At 41.9% G+C, this 22,612-nt stretch overlaps 1 long non-coding RNA gene across 1 annotated transcript in view; it reads right to left on the bottom strand.

Annotated features, from left to right (window-relative positions):
- LOC120404725 overlaps positions 1 to 22,612 on the bottom strand; it is a 161,684-nt gene that overhangs the window by 100,004 nt on the left and 39,068 nt on the right. Inside the window, exons 2-5 of the long non-coding RNA XR_005598135.1 lie at positions 22,361 to 22,447; positions 20,364 to 20,425; positions 5,411 to 5,477; positions 2,876 to 2,969 (exon numbers count right to left, since the gene is read on the bottom strand). This is a non-coding gene — a long non-coding RNA (uncharacterized LOC120404725). The remainder of the gene's footprint in view (positions 1 to 2,875; positions 2,970 to 5,410; positions 5,478 to 20,363; positions 20,426 to 22,360; positions 22,448 to 22,612) is intronic.

The following is a 22,612-nucleotide window of genomic DNA, read 5'->3' as shown; positions in this document are numbered from 1 at the left end:
TCATCCATTTCCAAATTCAGTATGGCTCTTGTAACTTCTGGGTGTGCTTCGGAAACATTTTTAAAACTTAAATCGCACGTTTCCTTGTCCCAAAAACCTCCAATGATCACACCTCAATTTTCTGGTAGATTGCTAAAGAAAAATTGCATTTAAAAAGAAAAAAATCATTTCAATAAAAAAGTTACATGTGGCTTTTAGTGGGGAGACAGGGTCTAATAATTGTATTTCAAATATTTCATTTACATTTTTCAGAAGATTTTCTGTTACCTTAGGGATTCATTTACACAGCAGAAACACAGATCTAGTGTTCCCGTGGTATTTCAAATCCAAGATGGTGGAAATACCACAGATGGCCAGTTCTCATTTTAAAAGCAAAATCCCTAAATCAAATAGCATTTCAAGGCCTGTGGAATTAAAAGGCAAAGAAAAACAGTAAACACTAATAGAAATACCAGCCATATTTAGCTTTAGATGAATACCATTACTTTTATTAATACATATTGATGTAAAACCTTGGCTGCATGTAGAACTCCACAAGAAAAAGAAATCCCTACTCCTGCCCCTTGGAACTTAAAATGGAATGATTTGATCCTGAACTCCTTCAACTTTCATTAACATCAGTAGGAGCTAAGGGCTGGTGGCTCTCATAAACTGATTTGCTTGGCACCTGCCAGGATCAGGCCATAAGTCAGAGAAAGAAGACAACAAAAAAGGACAAAATCCCATAATGGGCAGGAGTAGATATGGTATAAAGGGAAGAGATCTGTGAACCCATGGGAAAGTAGAAATGCTTTGGAGGGAGGAGACGTTCCCATAGTGAGTGGATTGATGAGCTGATTAGTTAAATTTGTTTCTTGTTGGTTATTTGGGGAGCTGGATGAAAGGGAGAGTATTTTATGTTTATTTTCATTCAATTAATATTTAGATTAACATTTTAAATTACATTTGGTGGATTTTCATTGGAAGATTTGAAAGAAGAAATATTTTCAGATTAATTCAGGTTCTTGTGCATTCTGAATGTACAGCCCAAGAAGTTTTTCCAGAGTTTGCCAACACCAGCCAACCTTAAAAACTATTACTCAGGACAGACAATGGGAAGGGGGAATAGGGGAGATAGTTATTGACCTCAGCACAAACAATCTTCAGGCAGCAGCTCCAAAGTTAGAATCTTTGGACTTTCACTGGTACTGTTCACTGGAGTCCTAAACAAACAGTCTGCACACTGGACTCTGTGTACTGAAGAACCCCTTATGAAAATACTGCTTCTAAAATGACCTATATTACATAGTAAGGTTCAGGGAATGTTTTCCTTTAATTTTAACTGTGTGTTGGTGCCACCTACTGGACTATGTTGGTACTAATGTCGGCATATATTCCCAGCTACACCTGTCTCAATTTTGTTGGCTATTTGAAGAATCAGAAAGGGACCCTTTCCTGGCAGAGGTGTAATTTCAAAATTACTTGAAGGAGGGGCTTTGGGGAGACCAGAAGTGAAAATACAAGATTCCTCAAACCAGTCTGAAGTGGATATCAGTGGCATAGTTAAAACTTCAAGGGAATATGTCCCCTCCTAGCCCTCTCCCATCCTTCCAGTGGTTGCTTCTTAGGGATAGGAACAGAAGTAAAGAAAAGTAGGGAAAGTTTCAGAATATTAAAATAATTACAGATGACTATTTCTCTACTCCAAAAATGAGGAAAATTGGCAGAACTCCAAACTACCTATTGACTTAAAAACCATTTTTTAAAAATGATTAATACCATTAAGTGGTATCACTATCATTCTGACATCTGATAAGTATCACTGACTTTATATCATACAGATAGTGATATGTGACTACATCTTTGCAACAGCTTTTTGAGAACATCTGATAGTCATAGATATAAGAATTTACCCAGAGAAATGAGTTAATTTTCCTATTTTAGAGATGAGGATCTGAGGCACAGGGAGATTAAACAATCTGACTAAAATCATGCAAACTCAGTAAGAGCTGGGTAATCAGTCTTGGGTCTCCTAGTCTAGTGCCTCCATCATAAAAACAGTGTCATGGAGGAGATTAGCAGCCATGTTATACCTCACTTGCTAGGCCAAGGAATTTAAGCAGCACAAATAATGGCAACTCAGAGGTCTCAACTTTTTTGTGTTTCCTTAGTATAAGTAACTAGATAACTCAGCAAAAGGGCAGCAGGGTATAGAGTCTATCATTTCTTGGTCAATCCAGTCCAGGTTAGAAGTAACTGAAATTATTACCATGTAAGGGTTGTTTGAGCAATGAAGTTGGCTAGGGACCACAACAGGGATTGGAAGTCTACTCCCAATTTTGAATAGATCCACTATGTCACTTTAGGCAACTCACAATATGTTTGCCTCTGCTCCCTCATCTATAAAAACATGCCATTGATAAAAACACGATTAAGTGCTTTGAGGTCCTTGGATAAAACAGTTCTGAGAAATGAGTTTATGGTCTTAACGTAACTTCCGAAGAAGTGAGCTGCAGCTCACGAAAGCTCATGCTAAAATAAATTTGTTAGTCTTTAAGGTGCCACAAGTACTCCTGTTCTTTCTTCTAGTACACAGGTATTCTCATCATAATTAGCACCTTTGTTGGCAGTCTCGACAAAGCGACCAAGAAGACTGACTGAGCATAGGAAATGAACTCACCTCTAGAAATTGTCCATCTCAATAAAGATTGAAGAGAAGGTAGAAGCTTGCATCGCTGATGTACGTACCTATATGTGGATAAACATAGAATACCTGCCTCTAGTGCTTTTGATCTGGTACTATTTATTAGCCCTCAAGTCACCTTTTTTTCTTCTTAAGGAATTAGAGCCTCTAACCAAAATAAACTGAAAAGTGGCATTAAAAAAAAACAACCACCTCATATGCAGACCGGGAAAGCATGAAGATGTGTGAGTTATGGCGATCCAGATTCTTTCATTCACATTGAATTTTCGGTAAACAGTAAATTGAGCTGAGGATTAATATTAATGATTTTCAGCTGAAGGAAGTGGAAAATATTGCAGAAATAAATCGGATAAATGAGGTAGCTGAGCTGCAATTTAAAAAAAAAAAATCACACTCCTCCGCAAGCTCCAAGAAAAGCTGGAGAGCCTTAGGTTCCTCACTTTATTTTCCTCTTGCTTTTCAAGTGCAAATATTTTAGCATGAATTTTACTGCCCAGGAAAAAAATATTATTTAATGAAGATTATATTGGAGATGCATCTCCTTCCTCTAATCGCATGTTATTTCCTTAGAAAAAAGATCTAGCTGTTCTTCTCATTCAAAAAGGAGTAAATCCATGTATTAATTACAGCTAAGACAAAACTACACAAGTCACTTCACTAAGCTACACAAGTCACTTCACTAAGCTATCTTCAGATCACCAGGGCCTGATGAAATGCATCCTAGAATACTCAAGGAGCTGACTGAGGGGATATCTGAGCCATTAGCAATTATCTTTGAAAAGTCATGGAAGTTGGGAGACATTCTAGAAGACTGGAAAAGGGCAAATATAGTGCACATCTATAAAAAGGGAAATAAGGACAACCCGGGAAATTACAGACTAGTCAGCTTAACTTCTGTACCCGTAAAGATAATGGAGCAAATTAAGCAATCAATTTGCAAACACCTAGAAGATAATAAGGTGATAAATAACAGTCAGCATGGATTTGTCAAGAACAAATCATGTCAAACCAACCTGAAAGCTTTCTTTGACAGGGTAACAAGCCTTGTGGATGGGGGGAAGCGGTAGATGTGGTATATCTTGACTTTAGTAAGGCTTTTGATACTGTCTCGCATGACCTTCTCATAAACAAACTAGGGAAATACAACCTAGATGGAGCAAAGAGTCCTGTGGCACCTTATAGACTAACAGACGTATTGGAGCATGAGCTTTCGTGGGTGAATACCCACTTCGTCAGATGCATGTAGTGGAAATTTTTTACATGCATCCGACGAAGTGGGTATTCACCCACGAAAGCTCATGCTCCAATACGTCTGTTAGTCACCACTATTTATTTAAAACTTTTTCTGTGAGTGTAATAACTCATTTTAAAAGTGCTGATTTGTCAGAACCTGAAGAATGAAGGTGTCTATTTTTCCATAGATCAGATACAGCACAGGCAGCAGCAGTGAACACCCCCCTCACATTGTTCCACTAATATACCTCATCCCTGGTCAAGAGGGATGAGGATAAGAAGATGAGAAGTTAGATGAGAAGTTAGTTCGGTCTCCATGGTCCATTCAGTCCCAGACTTCTCTGCTGAAACTGCTATCAAGTGTTAATTGAATAGAGAAGGATGTTCAGGATTGCAGCTGTCCACTTCTAACTGGATCAACAAACCCATTGCACAAAAGTCACCTGACAACTATTAGGGGTTAACATCTTTCAGTTACTGCTGACCAGGGTGGAATTTGAACTGGTAAATTAGACATGAAAGGCCACTGGTAACTAATAGAGCTGGTCAGGGAATGTGTTTTTTTCCCCACAGAAAAACAAATATTGGAGATAGACTGGCTGAGGAACCCAACCTACAGAGAAGAATAAGACCTGAGGCACCTGAACTACAACTCCCATGAGTCATTGCAGCAGCATTTCAAAATGGTCTTTTTTCTTCATTTGGGCTGAAAGCAGACACTTGGAAAGTTTTGTTTAGTCAAAAACCTACTATTCCTTTGAAAAAAAAAAGTTTTGATGGAAAATTTTCAGCCAGCTCCAGGAATTAATACATTGTAGACTTTTAATTTTCTATTATATGTATTGTGAATCTAGTGTTCTCGCAATGAGTATATGAACACAAAGGTCGCATCTGAACTTCCCTAAGTTCAGAGGCATTTTGGTCTAGGCCAGACTTCGTTTAATAATGAGTGAAGTTATGTGCACTTAACAAGAAGAGAACATATCCCCTAGCTTGAGTTAATATCTAACGTGCATCCTATTTACTAGGGTTAATATGAAACTAGACAAAACTATTTCAAAATATAACTATGCAAATGATTCATTCAGACCGAGCTGTGGGAGGTTAGAATGAAATTCCTGTGTTCACAGTGAGCTCAGCTCACCAGCAGGAGAAAAAAAAATCACTGTTTAAAGGAGGGCTTCACAGCTTTGAATCTGCAGTTCAGTTTCTGCAATCCATCATTTACATTACCTTTGGAAATGGAGGATTAGGAAAATCTTGTGGCAAATTTACAGTCAACTGTGAATGCTTCCTGTCCTGTCCTCCCTGCCTCAGCTACAGCTGGAATCTAATAACTCAAAATCAGTTATTTCCTGGCAAAATAATATATTTCTACTTACAATTATTCTTTCTGGGGAACTGAAATGGTACTATGGAAAGTGTTGGATGATGAGTCCTGTAGGTTGTAAAATCTAAGTTCATTCTGATCCTACATTTAAAACCAATATTTACCTTGCCTCTGAGGAATTTTAATCATTTCCTTTCCTGCAGCAATGATTCTTTAGAGATAGTTCTGGACCTGGAATGGAAGAGGGAAAAAATTCAAGGAAAGATAGAGAACTCTACATAACCAAGGTCTTTGTACAGTACTACAACAGGTGTCTGAAGAAATATTCCACTGCAAATATCTAAAGTCAATTAGGAGCCACATCCTTTTCAGGCAGCTAGTTGGGTTTTAGAGAGCTCACAGCCTCTCACTTCATGACTCCACAAATAGGACTATCTAATGACTTAAGGGGAGGGCAGATCATTTTTTATAGCCACATGGCATCTCAGTGCTTTCCCCATTGTGTACCTGTACTGGTACTGTCAGGGGCACTCTATGTTTTTTGCCGCCCCAAGCATGGCAGTCAGGTAGCCTTCGGCAGCGTTTCTGCGGGAGATCCACCAGTCACGCGGATTCAGCGGAAGTTCTGCAGGTGATCTGCCGGTCCCATGCCTTCGGCGTACCCACCGCTGAATTGCCGCCACAGCCACGGGACCAGCGGACCTCCTGCAGAAACACCCCCGAAGGCTGCCTTGCTGCCGCCCTCATGCCGACTAGCATGCCACCGCCCCCTCTCCACCCTCAGCTTGCCACCCCAGGCATGCGCTTGCTGCGCTGGTGCCTGGAGCCACCCCTGGGTACTATGGTGCACATGAGGCTAATTTCCCAACCTGGAACATTCCATACCATTTTCAAAAGCAGAATAAGACAGAATGCATCAAATTTTTCAGGACTGTTGTAGTTTACCAGTGTAGAAGCAGTGTTGTAGTTTACCAGGTAATAAGCATCAGTCATCACATTTATTCATCAGTCCTTAAATTACTTTAGTTGGATATCAGCTTATGGGTGAAGGGCTACAAACATTACCATGGACAATCAAATTTATCATCACTGTTTCTGTCTAATATATTCAAAATATAAAGTGGGGAGTGGAGAACTTGTTTTGTCAAGTTTAGGACCCTCTTAATAATAGAGTTCTATACTTAGAACTTGAAGTTAGGACAGAAAAAAATCATTTGAGGTTTCAGTTCCACTCAGCTCATTCCATTCAGGATTTCAAGCGCAAATGGGTCTCTTTACTTCATGTCCCTGGTTAGTTCTACAAGCAAGGCAAAAATAACTTTCAGGCAAGAATCACTATTGTTTGCATAACACAAGATTCCATTTAGCTACAAATACATGGGTGAGGAAGAAATTATATTTTCCTTGAAAAACTGTGGTTTAATTTAAGAGAAAAAGTGTCTGGCAAAACTCAAAAGTTTAACGGAATTTGAAACTCAAAACTAAAAAAAAATTCTAGAGGTTTTGCAAAGCCAGAACACCATAATGTTCTCTCATCCCTAGCAATTAATTATGCAACATTTAAAGACAAGTCTTGTGAGTAAAGCCTTTTGCAAAAGATTACATGCTATGGAAATATATAATAATAGTAATACTTATCAACGACATAGTGTTTTATATATTCAAAGAGTTGTACAAACAAACCAAGAAATTCATATTTTTCTGAAAAATCAATTCTGATCAATACCAAGTGGAAATTAGTGAAGAGAAAAAACAGAACCCTGGTTTCAAGCACTCAAGTTTTTCAAGTGTTAAAATCTGAACCTGGATTTGAATTTTCCAGTTGGCCCCAAACTTTATGAAGTAAAATTCTGCAGAGTGAGCCCATATATAAGCATGTAAACAGTCTTTGTGTGTATGTTCTGTTTGTGTACATTCAGAGAAAGCTAGATATGCTAGTTGTTTTTCTTACATGTACATTCAGTAGTTAGAAAAGTAGAAGTCAATATAAAGTACAGATGAAAACTACTGAACCAGCTCCAGCAAGCACTAACTCTTAGGCCTGGTCTACACTAAGGGCGGGGGTCGAACTAGGATACGCAAGTTCAGCTACGCGAATAGCGTAGCTGAACTCGAAGTACCCTAGTTCAACTTACTTACCCGTCCAGATGTGGCGGGGTCGAACTCTGCGGCTCCAAGGTCGACTCCGCCACCGCCGTTCTCGGTGGTGGAGTTCCGGAGTCAACCGGAGCGTGCGGGGAGTTCGAACTATCGCGTCTTGATTAGACGCGATAGTTCGAACTCGGAGAAGTCGAACTCACCACGTCGACCCGCGCGGTGAGTATGGACCTGCCCTCAGTGGTACAAAACAACATCTAATTGTGCTCAGATCCCCTTACTCGGGGGGGGGGGGGGGATTTATGTAGGGAACAAGAAGTTCCATAAAGTTTCCCTTGCAGTTTTTCCTCAGTCTCATTCCCTTAGGGCAGTGTTTCCCAAAGTGTGGTACACGTACCCCTGATGGTACATGAAAGGGTTTCAAGGGGTACGCAGCCCGTTCACCCCGGCTGGCCAGGGACTGGCAGCAGGCTGAGCGGGGCCGGTGGACAGAACCCCAGACCCGTGGCAGGCTGAGCGGCTCAGCCTGCTGCTGGTCTGGGGTTCCATCCGCCGGCTCCTGCCAGCCAAGGTCTCGGCCACTGGCCCCGCTCAGTGGTAACAGGCAATTTCTGAGGCCTTCTTGGACAGAAGAGGTAGGCAGCAGAATATGTATCAGCATAGAAATGTTTACCTTGCCAAACACTGGGAATATCTGTGCTATTCAGAAAATGTATTCTTCAGTTTGTCGATCCTAAGTACAGCAGCAGTCTTAAGTTTCATGGGCCAGATTCTGCTCTCACTAACACTGCTGTACTCTGTTGATCTTAATAATATTGCTCCTGACTTATTCAGAGGTAAATGAGGGGAGAAATCAGCCTCTTTGTTTTTATAAAGGACTGAAAAAGCCCTTTTATGAAGGCAACAGTACGAAGTCTAATGATGTTCACAGATTGTTACATTGCAGTCAATTACCCTTCTACTGCTGGAGAACTAACTTTTTTTAAATGTATTTCAAAAAGAATCACCCTTCTCCTCCCCACTGTGGAAGTGAGAAAAAGGTTGTTTTTTATGCTCATTCATCTTCATTTCAGTTAAGAATGCTCTAGGACTGCCAACTTTACTAAATTTTGTGGGATTCTGGTAAGGAGAGAATGACAGAAGAATTAGAAATCAATCCAAGGCCACCAAAATGCATTAACAAGATCCAGAAAGAATAGGGTTTTAGTTAGACTTGTTTTGTAGGGTTTATTTGGAAGAGGACCTCATAGGTTAAAGTAGAGAAACTCAACTCAAATTCCTTCTCGCTAGTTAGAAAGATAATTTCATATACAGACTTTAGCACTACCAACAGGAAAGGGACTGGAAAGCTTCAGAAAACATGAATTAAGGATAGTCAATCGTAAAACCAAAATTTCTCAGCTCTTGCGGGTTTGTGATAAAACCTTAACACTATTTCAACTTAGAGGATTTGTATTTAGTTTCCTTCCTTTCCCCTCTTCCTCCCCCCGAACCCTTTAAAAAAAAAGACTTAATAGAAAGTTATAAAATATGAATACTCTTTCCTGGAGAAAGTAGTCATTTGTGTCCAGGGAAGGGTAAAATGGTTTGGATAAAATAAGAACCAACCCAAACCACCACACATTCTTGAATTGATGCTTCAGAATATTTAACAACGTCTTCTTCTTTCATTTTCTTGGGCTTTTGCATTTTCTAATTTAGTTGTGCCCAAGACTGGGAGCACTAAAACACACCAAGCAAGACTCCATTAGTGGTGAGATGGATGGACAGATCTGGATCATGACACCTCCATCTCATGTGCTAGCTATTCATTTCCTGCCCTTGAGGATTCATTGTCATGTCCAGTCTTGGGGGCTTCATCCACAATTCAAGTTTTAAACACTGAGACTTTTTTCCATTATGTCTCTATACCACAAGCTGAAATTTATTTAGTTACAAAAAGGTTTTTATGATATTCTGAGTATTTTTTCATAAACATCAATAATTTCAAAAAAGTTCTCAATTGTTTCATACTGTCTCACTCTCTTTTTAACTCTTTTAAACATTAAGTTTTATTCTTCATTTTAAATTAACTAAATGCCTCTAGCACAGGGGTCTAAAACACACGGCCCATGGAGTTATTTCCCGCGGCCTGCCATAGGCGCCGACTCCGTGGTTGCTCCGGGACTGGAGCACCCACGGGAAAAAATTAGTGGGTGCTCTGCTCCCACCGGCAGCCAAGCTCCCCTCCTCCTCCCCCCCCCCGAGTGCACCGTATCCCTGCTCCTCCCCCTACCTTCCAGCGCTTCCTGCCCAGCCGCCGCCAAACAGCTGTTTGCACACTCCGGGAGGGAGGAGGGAGAAGCAGGAACGTGACGCGCTCAGGGGAGGAGGCGGGGAAGAGGCGCAGCCAGGCGGGGGTTTGGGGAAGGGGTTGCAAAAGGGCATCTCTACAACCTGCTGCGTAGCAGTTTTAACCAGGGTTGAGCACACAATCCATTCCAGATGGGCCAATAGTCCAGTTCAAGTTACTTTCCTCTCTAGGCTGTAAGCAGTCAAAGTTCCAGATGGCCTCTGAAATCCAGTTATTCTCCACCCTCGAGCAGTCCCTAGAGGCCATTTCAGATTGTCCCAGAAATCCAGGGCAGGATTTTCCCTACTTCAATCTACATGAAGAAACAGGCTGGGAGAGTGCTCTACCTCTTAACCCTAATGCAACGCTTAGCCAACATGCTTCCCGCAGGACAGTCAAAGGTAAATCCCAGCCTGGAGATTTGCAGGTTTCCCTGAAAGAGATTCGAGCTGCTCCCCCGCCTATCCATCTTTGCCATTCTGCATAGACGTTTGCTGGTACACCCCCACCTCCAGGAGGACTGTCCCCTTCTCCTTGGTGGTTCTGCTGCCAATGGAAAAACCCTTCTTAGGGTAATTTTCATGTGAAGGGCCAGGCCCTCTTGGGGAATGCTTCCTCTTTTTCTGGATCAGTATTTAAGATTCCTTTAGCAAATGTACTGCTCTGATCTGTACTCTCAGTCATATTGGCTCAGCTCCCCGGGAGTTTCGGGTCGGGTTATTGCAAGAGCGATAGTAGCTCCGAAGGAGAGAAAGAAATAGGGAGTAAAAGTCAGAGAAATACAGTTAAATTAAAAACATCTATTCTCTAATCCCGGGGATGCAACAGGGGGAAGAGAAAAGCTGAAACGGCTGAACATTCACCTACACCACAATCCTAGCAGGATTTGTCTGTAGGCAAATTGTATCTCATATTCATTGTCACCGCCTAGCTGTAAAAGCAGCAAAGAGTCCTGTGGCACCTTATAGACTAACAGACGTATTGGAGCATGAGTTCCATCCGACGAGGTGGGTGTTCGCCCACGGGAGCTCATGCTCTAATACGTCTGTTAGTCTATAAGGTGCCACAGGACTCTTTGCTGCTTTTATAGATCCAGACTAACACAGCTACCCCTCTGATACTTGACTGCCTAGCTGAAATCTTAATCCAGGCACAGCAGTGAGGGAAAGATTCAAAAGGAACGACGCAGGGATTTTACCAGGGCTTCTAATCTTCCTTCACAGCCCTTAAGACTGGTTGATGCAAAACGCTGCCAGCTAAGTGGCCAAAAATGAAATCAAGTATTAGAGGGGTAGCCGTGTTAGTCTGGTTCTGTAGAAGCAGCAAAGAATCCTGTGGCACCTTATAGACTAACAGACGTTTTGCAGCATGAGCTTTCGTGGGTGAATACCCACTTCTTCGGATGCAAGCCTTCGGGTATTCACCCACAAAAGCTCATGCTGCAAAACGTCTGTTAGTCTATAAGGTGCCACAGGATTCTTTGCTGCTTCTACAAAAATGAAATGACCATCAAAATTAGCACTGACTTTTCGCATTACAGTTTTTAAAAGTTAATACATTGACTTAATAGCATACTATATTACTCTTCATTTTTTTACTATACTTTTGTATCATTGTATGAAAAGGTTTCAGTGATGTGGCCCTCGGGCCAATGTACTAGTCCTCATGTGGCCCTTTTGGTGATTTCAGTTTGAAATCCCTGCTCTAGCACTTATTCTGGCCACTTTATATTTCTTTAGGCCTCACACAATAGTCACACTGAGAAAGGGATGACTGGAAATAACAGGAAACAGAAGGAAAAACAGACCCAGGGTAGGGCCTGGGGAAAACCCTCTTTTATCACATCAGTAATCCAAAGATTCAGGTCAAGGGCCAAACCCCATGCCAGGTACAGACCATTGTCAGTTTAGAGAAGGACAATAAAACCCATCCCACTTGAGTTCTTCCCTAGGTTTTCCTTAGGGAGGTGTGACGAATTTCTCCCATTCACCAGACTTTCAATTTCCCCTCCCCCGTCCCCCCATACAATGAGTCCCCAGGATATGCTTTATCTTGGGGAAATCTGACCAGTCTTTCCACTCACTAAGTGGATGAGCAACCTGTGGCCTAAGCATCACCTAGGGAAGCCCCACTGCTCCTCCTCTCTTCTGAGCAGGTTATAGCTCTCTGGCCTGTAGAATCCAATTTTCTCCAGGGTTACAGAAAAATGATCCTTTCCTTTAACAAGGCCCCCAACTTTCTGAAGGCTGCTTTCTCCCCTTTATCAGTATTTCCCCTCCTGATTATTCCATACAGGTGAAGGAGTCTCCTTCTATCCATGACATTTCTAACAGGAGCCAAATGCATCCCATCTGTGCAAGCTTGGCCATTAACCCCTTTGAGTCCTAGCCCTGTGTGGGCTTTGGAGACCCCATTACAAAAATTAGTTTCTTAATTAAACAATATAAGGAACACTGGTCTAGATTGAGAACAGCTTTTAGGCGCCTAGTAAAATCACTGGGATTCGCAAAGCCTGAGTTCAGTGCCTAGGCGCCGAATATTATGAACGGAGAGAGAGAAATGCCTCAGAATGGGATTCACAAAAGCCAGTACAATAGGTGGCACCTCCCCTAAACAAGCCAATGGGAGTTATGTGTGTGGTCCTACCCTTCTTTTGGAGATAGGTACCTAAGTCCAGGCTCCAGTAAGCACCTCTCTCCTCTTGGAATTTTCAGCTACAAACCCTCTCTTGGTGTTAGGTGCCTATGCCATTTTTAGCAAGCAGCTAATCCTTCTCTCTCACCTGATGATTCTTTCATTATTTATCCACAGCAGAACAGCTTCAACATTGGGCCAGAAACAAAGAGACAGCAAGCATGAGAATAAATCCATAACTTGGTGGTCAGAGCACTCACCTGGGAGGTGGAAGACCCAGAATCTAGTCCCCTGGCTCTCTTGGTGGTGAGTGAAGCTTCCCCTTGGGGAGGCTAGCCTCCTGCCTCACCTCTTCCGGCCAAGGCCACACCCCCGTGGCCTGGGATCAGAGCTTGGTCAGGGCAACGGAGGAGGGAGAGACCTTGGCCCCCACTGGGACTGTGGCAGAGCTCTCGACCCTGGCAGAAGCTCCAAGCCCTGAGCCCCTCACCCATTCCTCTCCTTCCCCCACAGCCCCACCCCTTCCCCATGGCCCTGCCCCCACTCCTTCCCCCACATACCCTGCCCCCCACTCACTCCTTTCCGCTCCTCCCCCGCCTCAGCTGGTAGACCGGAAAAGCTCTGTGCCCATACTGAGGCTGTGGTAGGGAGCAAGAGCTCCTCCAACCCCAGCACTGTAGTGGGGGGAGATTTTTCAAGGGGCTCCCAATTCGCCATGGCCCCTGGGCCCAGGCCCTATGGGCCCTTGTGGTAGTCCGCCTCTGCCCAGCTGCCCCCGGCAGTGCAAGGTTTGGAGAGGCTTAGCCTCCCCCAGCCTCCATTATGCTCTGCCCAGGCCTGGCTCCAAAGATTTTTAAAATTATTTAGCCACAGTGGAACAGCCTCAACAGGAGAGACTGAGGGAGCCCCCGACATCAATATATCCTACAGCCCAGTGTTTAGAGCACTCACCTGAGAGGTGATAGATCCCTGTTTAAATCTCCCCCTAGCCCTCCCAGGCAAAGGAGGAGGAACTTGAGTCAGAAGTCTCCTACATCACAGGTGAGTAGCCCTACCACCAGAATAGAAGTTTGGAGGGAGTTCCTCCCACACTGGCATTTTGTGTAAGCTTCTATATAGGGGCCCAATCTGGCAGGCAAGCTCTAAGGCTGCTTAACAAATCAAACCCCGCAGGTGACTTAGGCCTATCTTCCCCTTGTTTATGCATCATTCAGTGCTGGAGCCCAGGCTCTAGGACCTTGCAAGGTGGGAGGGTCCCAGAGCTCGGGCTGCAACACAAACCCAAAAGTCTACACTGCAATTAACAAGCCCCACAGCTGGAGCCCCACAAGCCCAAGTCAGCTGGCACAGGCCAGTCACAAGTTTTTAATTGCAGTGTAGAAATACCCTAAGAAATGGGCTAAGTGATAGAATCTCAGAACACATCATCACAACTGAAGGCAGCAAGGTGAGAGATGCAGATGCAGCAGCAGCAAAGCACCCTGTCGTCCAACAAATCCTAGAGCTGTGAGTACTAATACCTGGGCTAGGTGATCGTGGCCCTGTAGGACCAGACTGGACCGGACCAAGGACAAAGTAGAGTGGCAGAAGCAGTGGTGACAGTGGTGAGCAGCAGTGGAGGCATTGCTTGTCCAACCCTTCCCCTACCAGGATGGAGGTTAACCCCCTGGAACACACCCCTGGACTCTGGCAAGCCAGGAGTGGGGTACAGCATAGGGAAAGAGAGAGTGGCATGTTAAAAGGATATTCTCACAAGGTGGTAAACTGAGGCAAAGCTCTACTGCCCAAAATATTGTGGGGCAGGTGTTTTACTTATTGTTTGAATACTTGAGTCATTGTTGCAATGTTCTCCCAAATTACTGCTGTGTCCCATCTCCTCTTAATAAGAGTTTTATTTTGTTATACACTGACTCAATGCTTAGTGAGAAAGTTTTGCCTCTCAGGTGTGCCCCAGGGTGATGGTTAGTTTTCCCAGATTTTGAGCAACTCTCCCCACTATGCCCCACAGCAAATGATGTCCCTGGAGAAGAGCCACAAGAACAATTAAAGGATTGGAAAACAGGCTTTAAGTTTATAGTGATACGCTAAATAGATTGAACTCCTTGAGTCTACCAAACAGAAGGTTAAGGAGTGATTTGATCACAGTCCATAAGTACTACATGGGGAACAAATATTTGATCACAGGCTCTTCAGTCTAGCAGGAAAAGGTATAAAAAGATTCAATGGCTGGAAGTGGAAGCTAGACAAATTTAGACTGGAATAAGGCTTGTAAAAAAACAACACACACACACACACCAGTGAGAGTAATTAACCACTGAAGCAATTTACTAAGGGTTGTGGCAGATTCTCCATCACTGGCAACTTTTAGGGAATTATTTTGGGGATGTCCTATAGCCTGTGTTATACAGGAAGTGACTAGAGGATCATAGTAATCCCTTCTGGCCTTGGAGTCTATGAATCTATGACATCTGGTTACAGTTGCCAGGGCTGTCAGCCAAACCAATTGCTAGAATTCAAAGAACCTATACAGCCTTCCCTTTGCTAATATCGTTTTACTCTCCTATTTGAAGATACTGCTTACAATGTAGGGAAAGGTTTACAGTCAAGAATTTGCAAGCCTGCAATTAATTTGCAATAGGAGATCATCTAGTTTTCTAGTCCCAAAAGCTTGTAAAATAAAACAATAGTTATTCAGAGCTGGTATTATTCCAGACAGGAGTGAAAAGTGAAGGCAACATTCTGTAGTTTTATAAAGATGTTTTTTGATCCTACTAACTACCTTCAGCTAAAAGAACAATTTCCAAATAAGCACATATTACAGTTAAGTAAAAAAAATAAATAAAGATACTGCACATCTACATGAGACTCCCCTGAATTCTCTTTATTAAACCTTGGGATCTCAAGTAGATAAAGCTCTACCATGCCAAATCCATAAATAAGGTTTCTGATCCTTCTCTATTTTGGGGAAATTATCTTGGGTAAATTATGGCTCCTTTAGGAGAAACTTTAATTTTACCAGTGCTTTTTAGAAAAGTTTGTCTTAAATTATATTTTAAAATGGATCTTTCTTTTGTCCCTCCATGCTAAAGAGACGCTCCCATCAAGTACGGGAAATTTTGAACACCTGCTGGCCTCTCTGCAAACAATTCTCAATACTGCAAAAGTTGTAAATTTGGGATATTTCTGGTTAATCTTTTAAAAGAATTTATCCCTAAATTTATGCTGCACTCTTTAAAAAAAATGTTTTTATTTGTTTCGGGGGGGGAAAATCTACCCACAATACACAGGCAGACTCATTTTCAAGAAATGTGCAGAAAAAAACAGGTAATCTAATTTTCAGATTTTAAAGGAGTTTACTTTGTGTAGAGTGGCTTCCTTGGTTCCAGACTATAAATTAATAAACTGATAGTGAATTCTAAAAAAAATAAGATAAACTAAAATGTGGATTTTTCACATTGCACAGTTAGCTATATGCAATGTATATACAACTCTAGGTTGCTGGTGGGAATCTATTCAATGTCAGAACTACAAGATTTAGAGACACATGCCAAAAGACTATTGTTCAATGAGGTGACAGCTTCAATGCAGTCTCTAGTGGCTAGATGGCTCCTCCTTTAAAAAAAAGCCATGTTTCTAAGGATAATGAGTTGGGTGAAGTCTAGAAAGAGTGCCTGTGCTCCTTTGTATTCTTGATTGGAGAAAGGCCCTTCCAAATTAATATGTAAGGAACTGAGCAGATTAGTTTGATCGGACCTCCATGACTGAGAGCCTGCAAATGAAAATACCCTGTGTAGAATTTCTTCTGGTTTTTGTAATCTACAGCATCCTCATTGACCCTGAGTATCGCAGAGAGTCAAACTACTTGTCAGCCAATGCAGAGAGATCAAGGACTGAATGGGCATAAAGGTTCACTTAGAGTTTCCATGGGTAACACTGGGAAATGTGTTCTGAAATTGCCTGTACAGACTCAGCATATGAGTGTATTTTGGTCAGACCATCTGCTTACTCAGGCTGTGAACCCTTTTCCAAGATTTGTACTACAGAACATCTTGATTTTTCAGATCAGCACCGTAATTTTGGAAGGCTGCCTACACAAGTCAGACATGTTTTATCATTTTTTAAAAAAGCATACTCACTCATGAATGGGAAGCCCACCATCACAGCTGTTGTTCTCTTTTCCAGTATTGAATATAGTTATTTGAATTATATTTAATGGAACATTTTCCAGATTGGAAACAGCATGCAATAGTCTATACAGGCAATTTCAGAACACATTTCCCAATGGCTTCAGTGCAAACTCTAGGTAGACAAGACTCAGGCATTATTACTACCATGTTTGATACAACCCTGCTCAGAATAGATGGAGGTAGAAATGTCAAGTCCTGTCTAGTGTCCATCTATATAATAAGATTCCAGGAATGTCACTCTGAAGCCTAGAATATCTGTTGAGTCAGTGGGAGGTGACGGAAACACCTACAAGCATGGCTGAGAGCTCTTTTTGTTCAGAATATCAGGTTCAATTTTCACCAGGATTTGCTGTCTTTTAACATCCAATTTTTAAGTTCTACCATTTGACTGACTTATGAATTACACCCACGCAGTGTAGTTACAGTAAGGTATGTATCTATGCCATGCCAAGAGTCCTAGGACCACTGTGATATCAGAGGTAACTCAATCAACACCACCCTTACAGGACAGCTAACCTGCATGCAACAATTCCATTGCTTGTACAAGTGAGACTGCACAGATGGTGGATTATTTGGCCCAACTCCCAGTTCTTCAAAACCACCCACACAATACAACCAGCACTCACAATAAACAGAAGCACAAAGAGCCCCTCACTGCAGCACACACCCTTCATTCACAGCCACCACAAAACAAAGTCTCCCAGCACAACACAAATATTCGCCCACCCTCACTCATCTTTACCATAGAGCCATAAACCTGAGTATCAAAGCCACAGGTCTTCGCTAGTATTACTGTAAGCTCTTTGGGGCAGGGACTATCTTTTTGTCCTGTGTTTGTAAGACACAGAGCACAATGGGGTCCTGGTCCATGACGGGGGCGCTATGACTAATAATAGTAATAAATCACTTTCCACCTGTGAAGCTGGACCCATCTGGTATTACAGATTCTAATATTGCCAGTGTTAGGGTGACCAGCTGTCCCAATTTTATAGGGACAGTCCCGATTTTGGGGTCTTTTTCTTATATAGGCTCCGATTACTCCCCACCCCCGTCCCGATTTCTCACACTTGCTGTCTGGTCACCCTAGCCAGTGTAGATGCAGCCACAGACTGCAGGATATGGTGAAGGAATTGTGCACATGAACGGCTGGTCTACACCATACAGAGGAGTTTTGCCTTGAGAATCCTTCAGCATGAACTTTCCATTGTTTGGCACCATCCCATGCAGTGGAAACACCAAATTTCCCCTAACGCGTTGCACTTTATGTAGCTCCCAGGAGTTGCCCTTAAGTGAACAATCTAGCAAAAGATATTATTTGTTAGGAGGCTAGAGTTCTGCCTCATATGAAGCAGCAAGATGACACACCAGTGATCATAAACACTTTTATCCAAGGATAAAATTCAAAATAAAATGCCTAACTGGTACATTTGGAAAACAGTATCCAAATTATGCTGCATTATCTTGACACTTAGCAATTATGTAACTTTTTATCTTTAAAACATTTTACAGCCATTGATGTGGACACAGTGGTGAAATGAGGACAGACATGCATGGAATTAAGTGTCAGGCTGCAACTTTTATTAAACTTTAAACACAGGAGAGGGGCTCTACCTACCCATTATACATACTGTCCTATACCAGGCATTGAATTGGTTCCAGTGTGGGGGTTACAGGGCTCCTTACCATATAACCCATAACTAGCACAAGGGTTACAGAGCTCCTTACCATATAACCCATAATAGCTTCTTACCATACAAACCTATTCTCAGCCTACCCCCCAGAATTCAGCTCTCTCTGAGTCCTAGCACCTTCCTCCTTCTGAGGGAGTCAGAGGATGCAGAAGGGTGGGGAGCTCATACCAGGAGGGCCAAAAGGTCTGACGTCAATGCATTAAGGCCACAAGGCCCATCGCCAAAATACCAGGTCTGGGAACTCTTCACTTTATTCTCTTAACAACACTAGAAACTGGCCAGAAGTTGCAACAAATAAACAACTCCACCCCAGTACCTCAGTCAGGTACTAAGTGCATTCGTACTCAACCCACTGTGGCTTGAAGGCTTTGTCAGGAAGGCAAAAATCTCCCTGGTCCTCTGCCAATTGGCCCATGGGAGAAAACATTCCTTCCTGACTCCCTAAACAGGTGATCCACTAGACTTGCAGCATCTATTAGGCTGGGTTCCCGTTCCTAGTTTGGGTGGGTAGGGTGGGCTGCGGAAGTGCAGCTGAAAGAGGCTCCACATGGCCGCCATGCTGGGGTAAATCCTGGGAGCTGGGGAATGCTGGCCCCTCTCCCCAAGCTGGCCAGTGGGTGCTAGAAACTCCAAGAGGGAGAAGCTACCTACTGACCCTGGGCAAGAGTCTCCCTCCCTTACTGCTAGGACTATCCCCCTTTCCCCGCTGGCCCCATCAAGTTTCCCCATCCTCATAGCACCACTGTGAGATATGGGCTCCATTCTGAAGATGGGAAATGGAGACAGAAACTAAGTGACTTACCCAGGGCCAGACAAAGACAGGATGTCAAAATCAAAATTAGAAATCAGGAGTTCCTGGATCCCAGCCCTGTGATCAGACCAGTGAATTACTCCTCTGTGCACACATATCCATAATGCACACAGTGGAGGTATTAGAATATATTCCAGTGGAGATATTGCTCTCAGAGCAATGTGCATGCATGTATTTTGGGTTTTTTTACAAATTGATTTATAGCAATGGTGAAAGTTTCATGGAGACAAACTCACAGTTGAGTAAGTATGAAAGGTACAAGCCACCGGCTGGAAAGTCTTTTGGTGTTTAATAATCCCTGGCTTGAATGTACTTGGCTGAGGGTGCTGGTCATATCTGAAAACAGAAAAGTCTGACACAAGAATATGCTCAGAAGACTATTCTGACTCTAAACAGTGTAGACAAAGAAGCCACTGGTCAATACCAACCGAGCTAATGAGTAGCCAACAGATAACACTAACTGAGCAGTTGAAGAGCCAGTGGGTGACATCAGCTAACAAATCTGTACAGATTGTACCCACTGGACAGATTAGTTTTGTAGAGTGCTGTGTTCACTTTTCTGGTAATCAACAGCAACCGTGCAGAACTGGTTAAAAATCAGAGCACATATCATACTGCTCTGATTTCTAATCCTAAAGGTGAACTACCACCGATATGATGAAAGCCACCTAGTGCTAGGGCTCAGTTCTTAACCCAGCTAATAAGATGATCTCCTGCTCTGCTGCACTGCTTAGTAGCATGGGCCTGTCTCCACGTCTCATTGAGTTGGCTACAATCTTACCTTTTAGCTTGTTATTTTGGCTTTAAGGCAGTTTACTGATCTGATACATCTTTGAGGTTGAATTCAAGATTAAAATAATCTATGAGCATTTTAATTATCCTTGGCCACCCACATGCAGTTAGCTCTGAATAACTCTATACATATGCTATGATGCAATATAAATATCTTCATTCTTCATGCATTTCAGTTTTTCCAGATTCTAACCTTTAAACACACACACACACATGTGTAGAGCTGGGACCAGGGAAGTCATTTTTCACAAGAAGCATTCATTTCATTTCCTATACAGTAGGAATCACTACTGAGCAAGCATTCCTCCATCATTATTTTTCCTCTTAATACAGCTGCTGGATTTAAAACAAAAATGCAACTTCTCTAGCCACAAAAATCCAACAAAAAGCAATCGAATCCTCAAGAGTATTTTGTTACATTGACTTAAAATTCAGTATTAACAGTAAAGCAGTGTAAAAGATCAGATCTGGCAAATCAGCAAACAAGGCATCCAATGTAAATTTGAGACCTCAAATCCCATGTCTAATGTACTGCACACATTATCGGCGATTGTCAGTTGCTGTGCCACTTACCTGTTGGAAGTTCCCAGTAGTAAGGGTACATGTTTCATACAGCGTTGGATGGTTCTGGTATTCTGAAACCGTGAAAGAAGAGGCATTGTCAGAGAATCTTGCTGGTCAATGGAGACATACTGTAGGTTATAGAGAAGAACAGAAGCTATTCCACAATAGACACTCATAATTCCTCAATGTTATGGCCCACAACAACCGTTATCACAGATACAGATGTGAACACAATAATGTCTTATAATGTTTCCACTTAAATGAGCAGAAAATTTTACCACATTTGAAGCTATTGCCTTCAATGAAATAATGGATCACTATGAAAGGGATTGTTCTAAAAATGAAATTATTGGCCTGCCACATTTCGTGTACCAGTTGAAATTGACCACTCTCCCCCCACCCCTCAAGGTAGAAAAAAAAGCATCTTCCATGATGACTTTTAAAAACAAGTTTAAAGTTGATGCAGTGAGCTCATTACATTTAGCTATTTGTTTTGGACACAACACAACATTTTTCTGAATCATGAGGGTCTCATTTAAATTGTCTTTTTACTTCATGATCTATTATGTTGTATTTCATTATGCTGCAAACTTTAAAGAAAAACTGTTATACAGGGAATCTGATGCTTTCTATGTACAATATCTGATTTGGATGTATTGTGGTAAACAGAATGAGAGTGGCTAGACGTGTCTGTGAGCTCCATTAGATTTTTCATTCCAAAGTATTCAAAGTTGTTGGGTTTTTTTAAAACTGTTTGGCACATTTCAAGAAGTGTATAGTGGGACAAATTCATCATTCTGAGTACACCTCCACTTATTTTAAAGAAGTTATATCCAGCATGGATTTGTACATCTGGAGGAAGAACACACTGACTCAAGCCCCTCCCAAAAGCCTGAAATTTTCTTCTGTGTCCAATGCCATCCCAGACAAGTGGGCTACTTCCCCTACCAGCAAGTACAGACCAGAATAATAATAGGGAGCATTCAACTACTTCCACAGCAGAATTCCTGCCTTCATGTTGGAAAGGCGTTCCTGTCAAGTCAGTGAACAACAAAGCTACAAACTTAGGTGCAGAACCTTAGGGATATAACAGCAATCACAGTGGTCCTGTCTGCAAATCTTGGGGGATTATGGCAGCATGTTTAAAACTAGTACTACAGAGGATATTCCCATAGATTCAGTGTCAGTCTTTTCTTAAAAACTGACCAACTTCAAAGGGGATAAAATTGCTAATAGTTATACTAATCAGCAGCACTTTATATGATGCTCAGATCAACACCAAAGACTTTAAACACACACACAAGTTCCCTAATCATATCCCACTATTGGTGACTAATTCACCTCTTCTGAATCCCAGAAAGTTCAGCACTGCAAAGCCTCTTAACCAATCCTTATCTTCCAATTCCATGCCTCCCCTAATGAACCTAGTTGCCCCACTGAACTGACCAAGGGACTATAGTATCACCTGTAAAAGCACACTATTTTCAAGAAAGTCCTCATTCTCTTATCCAACAGGCTATCTGAAATTGAAACCATCCCTTTATTTTGTGTTGTCAGCCTGTGGTTGTTCAGAGAAAGGTAGAATATAGTGGGGGAAAATCACAGGTATGTAACAATCTTATATGACTGCCTTGCAATGCTGTCGATTCATGCATTAAAAGCTCTACCTTCTCCATTTTTTTTTTAATTTACAGTATTTTATAATCCAAAAAGAAAAGGTTTCATTCCCCTGCAAATGAACTCCATTAAACCACGTGCAACCCCATTAAAGTCAAATGGGTTGCAACGAATCTGGTCCTTCATTTATCAAACATTTTCTAATAAGGTTTCCCTGTAGATGTTTTATCACTTTCAAATGGCTGCAGTTAAGAATATGGCTAGAACATGAGCAAATCAATCTTGAACCTCTTTCCTCTGACTGTGAATTTTACCAAATGTATATAAAATAGAGATTACGAATACAGATACATTTAAAATGTGCAGCTCTGTACTGAAAAATAAGATACCTGATGAGATAAACTCTCCTTTATTTCAAAACATGATTTTCTTTACTGCAACTGTAAAAGCTGTGTCTTCATGTGTCCATTGTTGAGCTGCAATAAAAACAACAAAATTGAATATGAAATACCACACTGAAATTCATATAATAGAATTTGAAAACTGCCTATTAGGTCATCTAGTCCATCTCCTGCCAGTACAGGATTATAAAACAAACAAGAAAGAAAGAAAAAGAAGCCAAGCCCGAAAGGTTTTTCAAT

This window comes from Mauremys reevesii, linkage group 4 (genome assembly GCF_016161935.1).
Source record: "Mauremys reevesii isolate NIE-2019 linkage group 4, ASM1616193v1, whole genome shotgun sequence".
Lineage (NCBI taxonomy): Eukaryota > Metazoa > Chordata > Testudines > Geoemydidae > Mauremys > Mauremys reevesii.
The sequence above is the reverse complement of the archived record's forward strand: the minus strand, read 5'-3'. Positions and strand labels throughout refer to the sequence as shown.